The sequence below is a fragment of the Balaenoptera ricei genome, chromosome 10 (genome assembly GCF_028023285.1).
Source record: "Balaenoptera ricei isolate mBalRic1 chromosome 10, mBalRic1.hap2, whole genome shotgun sequence".
Taxonomy (NCBI): domain Eukaryota; kingdom Metazoa; phylum Chordata; class Mammalia; order Artiodactyla; family Balaenopteridae; genus Balaenoptera; species Balaenoptera ricei.
In genome coordinates, this window is record NC_082648.1 from 23,233,782 (window position 1) to 23,248,007 (window position 14,226).

At 42.7% G+C, this 14,226-nt stretch overlaps 1 protein-coding gene across 12 annotated transcripts in view; it reads left to right on the top strand.

Annotated features, from left to right (window-relative positions):
- The first annotated feature begins 356 nt into the window (after window positions 1–356).
- PPFIBP1 (PPFIA binding protein 1) overlaps window positions 357–14,226 on the top strand; it is a 176,225-nt gene continuing 162,355 nt past the window's right edge. For 10 of the 12 annotated variants that reach the window (XM_059935521.1, XM_059935518.1, XM_059935524.1 and 7 more), the window contains exon 1: window positions 357–491. The gene's annotated coding sequence lies outside the window, so the exon portion shown is untranslated. Of the gene's footprint in view, window positions 492–5,792; window positions 5,811–12,413; window positions 12,494–14,226 lie in introns of those variants that run through there. The other 2 variants (XM_059935519.1, XM_059935522.1) reach the window with 2 other exon arrangements.

A 14,226-nucleotide genomic window follows, 5' to 3' on the forward strand; every position in this document is an offset into this window, starting at 1 on the left:
TAAAACAGGACCCGCAAGGATCTGCCCCATACCTTTATGCTCCTTCCCTTAGAGAGAGCAGGAAAGGCAGCATTTTTTTTCCAGCAACACCCACTTCCAGCCCTCGCCGGGCTCCGCGAGGAATGTGTAAAATTAGTGGGCTCCTCTGAGTGACAGTCCGCGGGCCCAATCAGCGCGAGGCGGGGCGCGCCGACGCCCCCCCCCCCCCCGCCCCGCGCACTCTCTTTGGCTCATTCCTGCGGCGGGGAGGAGGGAGGGCGCGAGGGAGGGGAGGTACCTGGGACTGGGAGTGATGTCAGCTCCCAGCTCGGTGCCTGCCCGGATTCCTGACATGGTGTAGGGCCGAGAGGGTGGGGAAGGCGGGAGCGGGGCGGGAGAGGACTCGGGGTAGCCAGCCTGTGGCGGGGCCAGAGTGCCGGCGCTTTGAACTCCGGGCGAAGGTGAACCAGAACTTTTGCAAGTCGTGCAGGCGGCTCTCTTCCCTCAGGCAGGTAAGGGAGTTCGGCTCCTCTCTGGGACCGGAGGGCAGTGGCACCGTTGTGCGGTTGCAGCTGCTCCTCCTTCTCGCCGCTCGATTTCCTTTTCCAGCTCCCTCCTGTTTCCCAGTGGGAACGGGCATTTTTTTGGGGGTGGGGTAAGGGCTTAACTCCTGGGGCTCCCAACTAGCTTATGTGTGAAAAATACCTCCAGGATAGGACCTGTAAGATCTTGTCTGGGTACTTAAACCCTCCACACCCCAGTCTCCTAGCAATACTTGAGACCCCCAGTCGGAGACGTGGAGTGTGTGTGTGTGTGTGTGTGTGTGTGTGTGTGTGTGTAGGAGGGGTGTTATTTTAAAATGTCACAAAAAGTTTATGGAATATCGACTCAAAAATTATGCTCTTGGAGAGAGAACAAAAGTTTTGTATTTTTTTTTGGCTCCCCTGTGGCCATGTTGATTTAAATGAAAGTCTGTCATTGTTATTCTTATATATTCTTATATAGGAATATAAAAAATCATTTTATACAGTCCAGTCAGGTTGTGAGAAATTCATATGGGGTGTATTAATTATGAGCTTGTGGGAAAACCGGTCTCTTGGGGGCATATTTCGACGCCAGCTCTTTTTCACTCATATTTTAACGGAGACTTCCTTTGGTTGCCAACTTTGTGTTCTGGAGGGTTTAGGAAGGCTGCTGAGAATCTTCAGATCTGTCTTCTGTGGCTGTTTGAGAGAAGGATGAGGGCTGGTAGTTGTTTTCATGGATCTATTTTAGAGAAGCGAGTTTTAACAGGGAAATGTGGCAGAAGGCGCGGCATACAAACTCTTAATTAGAGGAACATGAATTTTTCAACATGTGGGACCAAAACAAATCCTTCCTTTCAATGAGAAGTGCAGAGAGCAATAGAAGGAGAACTTGATTTAGTGCCCCAGTTTGGTATTTAGGGGAAGCAATTGCCTGTCGGGAGCAAAAGGGTATTTTGATAAGTGGAAGTATAGAATTCTGATTTTGTGTTTATTTCCTGTTTCAAATCCTTTCTATTTCTTGTTTAGAGATTTTGTGTGCCTGGGTCACTAACCGAGTATGATTAACTTTCTGGGGAAAAAATTATGGAGTCATAAGCTTACTCAGAACCCTCCCTTCTCAGTGCTGAAGGCTTTTTCTTTTGGAGAAGGAAAGAAAGTGTCTGGGCTGAGACTTCTGAGTCAAGTTTCCCTTTTCTTTCACCAGAGTGCTTCAGCAGTGAGGATACTTCTCTTGCCAGGTCGGGAGGAAACGGGCGTGGACTTCTTTGTGAGTCAAAAGCTGCATCCCAGGTGCCTGTACGTAAGGGCATTTCCGGGAGAGGAGGAAAGAAAGAAGCCACATCACTGCATCTAATAAACCCAAGTCGGGAAGTGTGGAGATACAGGACTTCGTCGATGGGGTTCTCCCTCTTTCTAGCCAGATGACATTTAGGTGTCAGGGCAAAAAAAGAAGTGTTTTGTTTGCTGTTGTTTATAAAACACCTGGGTCTGTATTGCTCTTGAAAAATTTAATTAGCACAGGGTAGATTAAAAGTAGGCTTTTTGCAAAGGCAAGGTATGCTTGACTGGAAAGACCAGAACATTTTAATTTTGGTTTGTGTTTTGGACTAAGAAACAGAAGTTGCCTAATGTCACTGAAATAATGGTGACCAAGTCTTTTCTGTTTATGTTCTGTAGGAAGTACATAAAACATATGGTATTTTCCAATGTACTTTTTCAGCAGGAAAGAGCAGGAGGTGAGGTGGAATTCCTGTGGGCTGGTGTGAGCTCACTGGAGCCTTGGCTGTTGGAGTATTCAGGCTGCTGTTTGTGATACCCAAAGACAAAGCTGCAAAAATCAGTCAAGTAGTATCTTTAGGATGTTATCCTGATGTGCCAAATTCAGATTTATACTTCTTTCCAAGAAACGAGTCCTGGCTTAGGGACTTGAATATATCAAAGCTTTAAATTGTATTCACAGTTTGTGGAGTAACAGTAATTTTACATACTTAGTTTTAACCAATATTTCTCTTTCTCCATCTGTGTGTAGGAGGCAGATGTGGTATAGTAAAACATGGTGCTTTTAAAGGACAAAACTTGAAAGACGTTTGAGTTATTGAGAAAGGTAGGATCAGGTTTTGGTTAAATTCTTTGACCAGCAACTCTCATAGTTACGATAGCTACTTTAAAAAAAAGGATAATCTGGCCCTTGTGGGCAGATGTTGACTTGAAATTCAGGGCACACTGTTGTTGCAGATCAATAGTGCCTAATTTCAAGGGCATTGTAGACATTTTTTGGAAACAAGTTCAGTGAGAGAGAGTTCATTAACTGTTTATGTAGTCTTTTTGTCACTCACTGTGCCAGCATGAGATAAATCAGAACAAGGTCATTTTTTTCCCCTTAGTTACTGACTAGCTGACTTCTTTTTAAAACCTGTTGTTCATATTCATGAAATGTTTGTATTTTTATAGTTAGTTTAGATTATGTTGGTAATTTGTTACATTAAAAGTAACTTTTTGAGGTTTTCAGCTCCCATTTTTAAAAATATGTATATCCCAAATAGCACATTTTTCCAACTTAACTCAAAGAGGACCTCATTCATCATTCTGTCTTTTATTACATTTTTCTGACCTGATTTGAATTACCTGTTCAAAACAATGAATGAATGAGTGAATGAAATGTATGAATATCCATTCATATTTGGGTCTGTGTCTTGATTCTTTATTAAAGAAACGTTCCTTCAAGGCGAAAACATAGGCAAGAGACAGTGTACAATGATGACTTCTTTATTCCCAGAGATTTCCCTAGAAAGTCATATTAGTTTTCAAATTAAGAAAAAAATCCCAGTTGAGCAGCCAACTGTGAAATCTTTCAGGGAGCCATGATTTTATTATTGTTTTTTAACCATGGTGGAACAGATGGGTTTAAGTATGAGAGTCAAAGCTGTTAAGGTTAGTGACACTGGGTGTTGTTTGGGGACAAAGGGAACAAAGTGTTTGTCCTCTGGCCAGCATTTCCCTTCACCTAAAGGTTGATAATTTCACAATTCAATCAGTCATCAAACTGACCCCAAATCGACACTATCCAAAAACCACTCTGGGCTTGTGCAGTTCTTTGCATCTGTAGTGTGTTATGTCCTTTGTTTCTCAAATTCATAGCAGTGCATGTCAGAACCATTTTCCTAGCCAAAAGCCTACAGCTTTTGTCACATATATCACCACCATCAAGACCGATGCTTTATTAAATGGAGCTAATGGATTAAAAAACCGAAACTGAACTAACCCACCCTAGAAAATACAAAGACTCTTCTATTTCTTTTACTCTCTTTATTTTAAATATAGTAATTATTGATGCCAGTTTGGCATTGGTTGATAATGTTTCAAAAAGCCAAGTGGTGAGGGTTTCTTTCCCTTCAATACTTTTTCCCACTTTTAAGGATCTAAAACACCAAACAACTGGATTTTAGATGGAAAAGTGGGCCCTGCCAGCAGTTTTAAGTTTGCACACTTGCTAGGCAGTTTTTGAAGGAGAGGAGGGTTTGAGTGAAACCTCTACTAGCCTGTACTCCTTGAAGAGCTTCTATTTTTGAAATGTGGGTTTGGACTCTGAGTGATCCAGGTGGGTGTGTTGTCTCAGTTTGTTATTGAACTTTGGTTGCGTGTCTCCCTAGAACTTGGTGTGACTCACATTTTGACTGACCCACATTCACATCCTTGTTTCTGTTGGCAAATGTAATGAGTTCAGAATAGAAAGATCGTGGAGTGGTTTCTGTATAGAGGTGCACCTAAAAATGCCCGTGACTGAAGGAATTGTACAAACTCAGATTGCATTGACTCTCAGTCATTCTGGTAAAGGCTCATGCCTCAAATGTGGACCGTGGAGGAAGAAGATCAAGTACCATAACTTTTAGGGCTGGCCACAGATTTTATGGACACCCTTTGAACTCGAATAAGGCTAGGTATTTTCACCTCTCCTTTAACTTAGAGAAATTAAGCATTTGTCCAAAAAAAGCAGATGCAAGTTCAAGGGAGCAGGTGTGCTGATTCCTCGTGTTGTGTGTGGGTTAACAAAGGAAAACTTAAGTTTACCTGGTGAGAGAGACTAAAGATGCTGTTTTCAGTGGCAAGTCCATTCATAAGTAAGTGGCCAAATTCTTTAGGCAAGCAAGGTAGTTCTTGGGAAGAAGTAGGTGCGCCCATCTGAAACTGTTTTACCTCTTTCATGCTATGAATGTAACTATGAACCATATCATTGAATATGGCTATGTCATCTTGTATTTCCTGTGAGCCTAGGATATAGCTCACAGAAGTCCTTTTGCTGGCTTTCTGTCACCCTTCTCTCCATATATAGTACTTTTCACAAATATAATCTCGCCATCACAGAACTGTATGAGGTTTTTTTTTTTTTTTTTGTATGAGGTTTTTATGAGGAAAGTTTATTGAACTTACTTTATTTGAAAAAAAAATGAAAACAGGCTAAAACTCTATGGTCTACTTAACTTGATAGTGTGGCTGCAGTTGCATAAATAATATCCCTGCAACCATTATCTTTTTCTAAAGATAATGCTTCTCATAACAACACATGGTCGAGGATTTTATTTTGCTTGAATTGGAATTTGAACTCGCTCTACTTTTTCGTATGAATGATGGAAGAGTCAAATGAGCCTGTAGGTTCTCATCTAACATAACTCTGGCAAGTGAGTGAGTTGGAGGAAGGGAAACAGCGACGACGCAGAGGAAACACTGATTGAACCTGCGAGTCTGCCAGGACGGTTTGTGTGAAGTCACCTGGGTCTCGGTGTTTTTCCTCTGGATCAGCTGCTTGGATGCTTCTGTAAAACTTTCACATTCTTCCAGCCTCCACCCCCATCAGTGGGTGACTTTGCACAACGAAGAGGGCTTTTAAACACAGATTTAAGGTTCTTCTATTGCTTTCTTCTCAGGGTACCTTGATTCTCTAGGGTGACTTGCATTCTACATTACCCTGTGGAGCAGACACAGATAGATGCCCAATCATATCCATCCTGCCCACTTTTTCCCTACAGCTGAACTATTTTAATTCACCATGATAGTTAAAAAAAAAAAAAAAAAAAGTTTGATTTCCCAGAATCCCTTGCAGCCGGGTGGCGTCTAAGTGACATAGTCCTGGCCAGTGAGATGCAAGTAACTGGGAGGGGCTCTCCCGCACACTCTTATAAGGGGACGGCCTCTGTGAGCTCGCCCGTGAGGCTATTGCTCTTTGTACTTCTCCTTTCTCCCAGGAGCAGGGATGCTGTTTTCTAAGCGGAGAAGCCATCTTGTGACCAAAGACGAGAAGCTTGAGGGGTAAGCAGGTTGGCAAGTTGATGGCCTTCTGGAACGGCTGTACCAGACCTGGTCTGCCCACCTCTTGATTTATTTTGAGAAAAATAAATCTCCATTTGGTTCAACCACAGAAGTTGGGTCTGTTACTTGAAGCCAAATGTGATCCTGACAGTTTAAATTTTAAAGAAGTCATAGTTCATCTTTTCTCTCAGAATTAAAAGGCAGCATCCTGGATAACAAAAAAAGGGTTCGGACTTTGGAGCCCTACCGACCCTCAACTTGAATCTTGGCTTGGCTATTCATTACAGTCTAATCTTGGCAAGAAATTTAACTTCTTCGGGTCTCAGGTTTCCTCTCTGTAAGATGTGGGACTGATGTTTGTCTCATAGAATTTTCGTCAGTATTGGAAATTATTAATAGAAATAATAATGACAAATTTGGTACATAGATTTTCAACAAATGGTGGCAGCTATTACTGAAGGAGAGTGTAGTGAGGAGCCTTAAGAAGGAGAGGCAAGTAATTCAACTTCTAGTAGGTTCTCAGTAAACATGGATTGAACGGCTGAATGGTAGATTAGCTTTATGGCTGCAACCACTTGCCTCCATCTACTTAACATTCATTCCAAAACAACACCCATCTCTTATCCTCAGTCCCACCTGCCTACACCAGAATACTTGGAGCTTTTCTGTTCTCCAACTTTGGTTGAAAAAGCAAAGGGTATTCTTATGACAGTTCTATTACCTGTAAGCGTGGAGATGAAGGGGGTGGGCTCCCGAGTCAGACAAATGTATTATAGATTAGAATCTCCTGTCCTTCTGAGCTGTGTGATCTTGTCTTCTGTGAAATGGGAATAACTGGGTGGGTAATGAGGATTACATACAATATATGTGAAGCATCAACAGCTGTGGTCCTGGCACACAGTGAACACTGGATTGATGACGGATATTTTTACTATTTCATTGAACATTTGTTAAGCAATTCTTGGCCTTGGTACTCTTGGAGATATAAGGACAAATAAAACATGGTCTTTATCCTTAAGAATATGCATATACAGGAGATGGGGGCAGAAATGGGGTGACTCTCCTTACACATAACCATAGTAAAGAACAGATTTAGAAAACTATTTATTTGTTAAAAAATTGGGCAAAAATATACTGACTTAAACAGATGTCTGTGATATGTATTTTAAGAAAAAAAGCCACCAAGCATACATGTATAAGTTATATTTGTCAATGCAGGAGAAAAATTGCTAAATGGGGTGGTTTGTGGAGGATGGGATGAGGATGGCAGGGAAGTTGAGGGACCTTTAATTTTTTTTTCTTTTTTCTTTTTTTTTTAGAAATAGGTAATCCTAGGAACTGCTTTTCTTTAAGTGGATTTTTTTTTTTTTTTTTAATTTTTGACTGTGTTGGGTCTTCGTTTCTGTGCGAGGGCTTTCTCTAGTTGTGGCAAGCGGGGGCCCCTCTTCATCGCGGTGCGCGGGCCTCTCACTATCGCGGCCTCTCTTGTTGCGGAGCACAGGCTCCAGATGCGCAGGCTCAGTAGTTGTGGCTCACGGGCCCAGTCGCTCTGCGGCATGTGGGATCTTCCCAGACCAGGGCTCGAACCCGTGTCTCCTGCATTGGCAGGCAGATTCTCAACCACTGCGCCACCAGGGAAGCCCCTAATTTTTTTTATAGCATATTAATGTTTATTTTACAACACTCATGCATTACTCTTGAAATGTAAAAAGTATTAAAGTTTAAAAAATCAGTTTGTTGGGCCTCTTGAAGGTAGGTGGTGGAAGATTGTGCTGTGAGAGAGCACATTGGGCTATGAACTTGAGCAAAGGATTGGGTTTAGTGGGATCCCACTAGAGGCGGTAGGATTTGAATGGGCCTTGAAGGATGAGTAGGAATTTTTGAGGAGGCAGTGTGGGGAATGAGCATGCTTGGATTTGGAGCAAAATGTAGAATATAATTAGATTAGTTTTAGAGAAAGATAAGATGGAAAGATCAATATTGTTAAGAGAGGTAAGATATACGATAGCCAGATCTCAGAGGGTTTAAAAAGAGTGACATAATGCTTTAAGATGAGATTTTTTTAGTGTGTAAGTTGGGGAGGGATCTGAGAACTATTACTTTATAAAAATGACTCTTGGAATAGTATGTTGAGTGTTAGGAGGGGTATTAGGAGGGGCAAGGGGAGGGGGGAGGGATAGAACAACCTGAAGAAAGGCACACAGCAAAAGTTAAATTTTAATGGGAAATATGGTGAATTAAGATTTGATCATCTGGAGTTTGAGATTCCATCATGACCCACAATAACCTACCTTCATTTTCTCATTGTGTAAACACGTAAAATCATAGAACCTGTCTTATTGGGTTTTTAAGAGAAAAACCACCACAACAATAATAATAGCTAACGCTTGCATAGCACTTGGTATGTACCAAGCACTGTTCTAAGTGTCTTACATATTTTAACTTAGATTTAATCCCTACATCAGCCCTGAGAAAAGGTACTGTTCTTATTCAAGATGAGAAATCTGAGACACAGAGAGGCTAAGTGAATTTCCCAAGGTCACACAGATTGTGTGTGTTGGACTCAGGATTTATTTATTTATCTATTTATTTATTTAATAAATTTATTTATTTAATTTTGGCTGCGCTGGGTCTTCATTGCTGTGCGCAGGCTTTCTCTAGTTGTGGTGAGCGGGGGCTACTCTTTGTTGCGGCGCGCGGGATTCTCATTGCGGTGGCTTCTCTTGTTGTGGAACACGGGCTCTAGGCATGCAGGCTTCAGTAGTTGTGGCATGTGGGCTCAGTAGTTGTGGCTCACGGGCCCTAGAGCGCAGACTCAGTAGTTGTGGCGCACGGGCTGAATTGCTCCGCGGCATGTGGGATCTTCCCAGGCCACGTCCCCTGCATTGACAGGCGGATTCTTAACCACTGCGCCACCAGGGAAGTCACTGGACTCAGGATTTAAATGCAGATAGGTACAGTCTTCAGGGTCAGTATCCTCAACCACTTGTACATGGCATGTGAAAAGCTATTAAGAATTGTTAGTTGATTTTATTCACATGAGGATGTTAAGCAAGAATTTAGAAATTCAGGTTTGGAGTTTCGTCCCTCGAGTGATGGACCATCTCCATAGGGCTGCTGCCTAAAGAGCGAGAGTAGGTGAACTCGCCAAAGAAGAGGATGCAGAATAAAAAAAGAAGCAAGTACACAACCTTCAGGGAATTCTTGACATTTAGACATGGTCAGGCCAAAGAAAAGTTATTAAAGGTGATAGAGCAGGAATGCCCAGAGAGGTGGAGGTTGATGGTGGCAAGGGAATGAAGCACACGCAACACAAGTGGACCGTCCACGCCATCCACTGCCGCAGACCCGTTACAAGGACGGGTCTGAGAAACGGCCCCCGGTCCAGCCCTCTGGCTGTTCGTGAGCTGGGAGAGCAGTTTCAGCACAGTAGACGTGGAATTCAGAATGCAGGAGATTGAGGAGTACATGGGAGGTGATGAACCTCAGGCTGTCCCGTAAGCCCAGCCTTTCAAGGAGTTGAACAAGGAGATTCGTGCTCTGACAGCGTGGGTTTGAGGAAGGTCCAGGCAGAGAGGGTGATATGAAAGCAGCAAACAAGAGGGGAGAAGGAGAGGGATAGATGGAAATTAGGCGGAGAGTGTGGGTTAGCTTTGAAATCTGTAAGAATGCTCCTTCAGATGGAATGGAAGAAAGGATGGGGGAAATTGGGGGAAAAATGTGATTGGAAGAGATAAGAGCTGAGTGAGTTCACCCCAGGCAGTCTGCATTTTTTTTTTTTTTTCTTCAGTCTAATAGGAGACAGTGGGAGGAAATTCATAGACAAGTAACTCAGGCTCCAGAGAGCCTGGCTCTCCAGGATTATTGGGACAGAGGAAATTTGAAAGAATGACAGAAGTCTCTCATCTAAACAATGCAAACTGACACATTTGCCAGGATGTGTCTCCAGGCAGGAAATTAATTTATTGAAGTGGAAAGTAGTGGCACAGAAAAGAAGAGGAGAATGAAATGAGACAAAGGAAAACTTGACTGTATTTGAAGGAGGAATTTTTAGACACCAGACTGAATGGTTCGCAGAACAACTTCTCAGGGGAAACCTGAGCGTCCTGAGTGATGGGAAGCAGCCGGGTTCTGGAACCGCAGCCTGGGTTTGGTTAACACTGAACCACCAGAGCACCAGGGAATACTCTATAAGGGGGAGTTGTCCAGCAGAGAGACCTCTGCATTACATGCTGCTCCTGGTAAGGTCTTTAATCTTCAGTTTAACTGATTATTTCTAGAAAGATCTTTGGCCGAAAGACATTGGGTTGCACTGTTTCAGCAGATTTGTTGTTGCAATGACATGAGTGGGATGAGAAAAGGACTGAAGCAATCTAATAATTAAGAGTGTGGTACTAAAAATCAGCACCACTCCCATCAATCCATAGGTGGGTCCTTTGGGGGTTGCTTTGAATGATGTCAGTAAAAACGTATCCAGGCGTGGGCAGCATATTTAGATGGGCATAATATTCTTGAGTTCAGTGGTTCTCAGTGGGACCAGATACATAATTAGTGGAGCCCAGTGTAAGATGAAAATGTGTGGCCCCTTGTTCAAAAAGCAGGAAAAAGTGCTGTTAAAGGTACTAACATAAAAAGCTTTTCCTTTTCTCCCATAGTCTCTCTCTTTACTCATCATGGTGTTTATTTGCTATTTAATGTCATTCTAAGTGAAGGAAAATTAGAAGTAAAAGCTATCAACGTGAATTTCATTGTTCATCTTTATATTATGCAATGCCAGTATTAAATGCAAATATGAGTGTTTAACACATATGCAGAATTACTGAAGTCACACACTTCATAGTGTTTTGTAGTTTGTAAATGCATTTGTATATTCTTCCTACCAGAACACAGGAAACACTGCACAAAACTGACTACCCTTATTTCACGTCTCCATTTGCACAGTCTATCAATCTTTGGCTTATAGAAGGAAGGACTGAAAGGAAAAAGAACCATGGGTTGCTCTATCTTTCCTTCTTCTGTGCCGTCATCTTCAGCGTCAGTGGTTGGTTAATACAGGGGAGTAACAGGAGTAAGAGAGGATATGCAAGGATTCTTTGGTTGTCAGTGTTTCTTAGAAAGACACTGCCTTGTTTCTACATGTACAGCAAGTTCTGGATTGAATAGAAAGCATGGCCTCTTGTTGCTGTCAGCACCCACCCACCTGCTTACTCAGCTGCATTTGTAACACATTTACCTTGAACTTGCTTTGAGTCTTATTGAAGTCCATGCATCGTGAGTCCACCGAAATTCTGTGCTTATGGGGCCCTGCAAACACTATTATGAATAGGGCAGCGAGGAATGGTGGCCACACGTATTAAACAGATCTCCTCTGCTCACATGCATGGTCCACTGTGCCATCAGACCTCATTTACAGAACACAAGTTCAAAGTTTATTAGGAATCTTGACCTCATTTACAGAACACAAGTTCAAAGTTTACATTATTAGGAATCTTGATGATGACAGCAGAGCATTAAACCAGGTGTGGGGCGTTTCTGAGCCTGGGGTTCTGTGTGTGACGACAGGTTACAAGTCCATGAAGCTTGCCCTGGTTCTTGGAAGTCAAAGAGCTCAGTTTTAAGCCTGAGCTACATTCTGCTCTTAAAGTCTCAGCTTCATTATCAAAGTTTACAGTGGGTCAGGTTTGCGTGTGGTATCCTAGAGACCCCCCTCCTGGCCATCAGCACTGTCAGTTTTGCCTTTCAAGTGTTTTCCGAATCACTCTCCATTCCTTCCGCCAATGCCTTGGTTTACATCCCCATCAACTCTGACATAGACCCTGCAGTTAGTCTCTTCCCTGTATTCTGCACCTCATCGCCAGACACATCTTCCAAATAAACCTTTGGTACAAGGACACCCTGCCCTGCCTGGTCCTTGCTTTGATCTCCTGCAGGCTCTGGCTTGCAGCAGAGTTCTCACACTGGTGGGCCTGGGATGAAGACGGCCTGCAGACAGGTTTGGTTTGACCTACGCAGTATTTTAAGAAATTTACGCCAGTACTTAAATTTTTTGGAGATTTCACTTATTGAAATTCAGATTTAACAAAGAGAAGATCTGGCTGCTCTGGGCTCTTGTTTCCTTGGGCTATGCTGGTGCCCTAGAGAACAGGAGGACCTGTGGACACGGGGAGGAAAATTGACTCTTTGTTCTGGCAAAACCTTCACTTTCGTAGATCTAGAGCATGTATTTGCCTGTTGTTCTCAGGGAATGCTGTGAAGCAATTGGAATGCTGATCTTTTAATTTGAGAAGTTAACTTCTCCAACTTTATAATGTAAGTTGGGTGTATGCTTTGTAGCAGCCCTTGTTTTTTTTTATGTTTTTTTTTTTGTTTTTTTTGGCCCTTGGTTGCTTTTTTAGGAGAAAAATTTACTAGGTCTCACCTGGTCAGTGTCACCACTGTGTCACTTTGTGACCTCACCTGATCTTGACCTGTTTCTCCAAGCTTGTCTTCGTGCTCCCCTGTGCTCAGACCCAGGCTCTGCACCCCTGGAGTGCTTTAAGTCCGTTCAACCTTCTACATTTCCTATTGTTTTTCTCTTTGCTTAAACCCTCCTCTTTCCTCTAGGACCCCTTAAAGTAGTTCACTGGGAGACCCTTGCTGAGAGCCTCAGTCTGAGCTCAGACTGCAAACTCTGCTGGAAGCAGGTAATTAAATTTTTAGAGCTCTAAATGCTAAAGTACCAAGTGGGTGATGAGTTCAGGTTGTTTGTGAAGGTTCCTTCCAGCCCAGTGATTTGGAGATGCCATGATTCTGCCAATGCCTGTGCCTGTATATTACCATGCACTTGGTATCTAGTTGTTTTTTGAAGTTATTCTTTGTGCTAGGAACTTTGCTTGCTCCATTTCACTTAAATATGAGGGCGACATTAGCATTATCTCCATCATACAGATGAGGAAACTGAAAGCTTTCCCCAAAACTGATGCTCCAAATGGCTTATCTCTGGTTATATCTTAATTCTTCAGATAGATTATAAACTTGTTGAAGGCCATGACTGTGCCTTTGTTGCCAGGCCCTGCTACCCAGTAGAGACTCAGTGAATGTTTAAAGTGATGAAAGTAATGGTTCATTCGGCCAATATGCATTGGGGCCTAGACGAGGCTCCATGGGGACGCAAAGGAGACTCAAGTAGTATCAGTCATATTGTAAGATAGACCTCCTCCCTGTGCACAAAGACAGGATAGTTTTTTTTTGTTTTGTTTTGTTTTGTTTTTAAAGAAGCAATTTTTTTTAAATACAATTTAATTCTATTTTAATTGATAGGAAATCACCTCCAAGTTTATGTAAATCTTTCAAATTCCTAGTACATTTATTTTTATTTATTTATTTATTTTTGGCTGTGTTGGGTCTTCATTTCTGTGCGAGGGCTTTCTCCAGTTGTGGCAAGCGGGGGCCACTCTTCATCGCGGTGCGCGGGCTTCTCACTATCGCGGACTCTCTTGTTGCGGAGCACAGGCTCCAGACGCACAGGCTCAGTAATTGTGGCTCACGGGCCTAGGTGCTCCGCGGCATGTGGGATCTTCCCAGACCAGGGCTCGAACCCGTGTCCCCTGCATTGGCAGGCAGACTCTCAACCACTGCGCCACCAGGGAAGTCCAAGACAGGATAGTTTTTGATCTTGGGCTGTGGATTTAGATGAACCTATAGCTGTGTCTCAGTTTCTTCATTTGTAAAATGAGGGCAACAATAGTACATAGTTTGTAGCAGTGGTTTTAAACTGGGGTGATTGTGCCCCGTAGTAATCATTTGGCAATGTCAGGGAACATGTCTTGTGTCACAACTAGGGGTGGAGGGAAGACTGACCTTCAGTAAGTCACGTCCATGGATGCTGTTAAACATCCTACAATGCACAGGACAGGGCCCTTCCCACAACGAAGAAATAGCCCCCAATGTCAGTAGTGCTGAGGCTGAGAAACCCTGCCTTGTAGGCTCCTGAAGATGAAACAAGATAATGAATACAAAGAGCTTGACATAGTTAACTGTTACTCTAAGAAAACAATCTCAAAGACTGCAAAATCAGCTTTTGGGAGGGTGAACCCCAAAAAGATTAATTTCAGAATATCTGTGATTCTTGCTGAGGAAAAGCCTTATGCTAAGGATTTCATGCTGTCTTGTTTAGAAATGACAGACTCACTGGAGATTGTGTGTGTTAAAGGATTTCATGCTGTTTTGTTTAGAAGTGACAGACTCACTGGAGATTGTGTGTATTACACTGTGTACTAACATGAGCTGGCGTGGATTTATCAAAGCTGTAAAAACAATTATTAATTTTTAGGGTGTTCCTGATAAACTTCCTGCTTGCTTAACTGGTTTGTTCTGTGGATATAATTTTGGCGTGTGGGTTTAAATCCTCTGATGGAAAATGTTTTGGTTAGTGAAT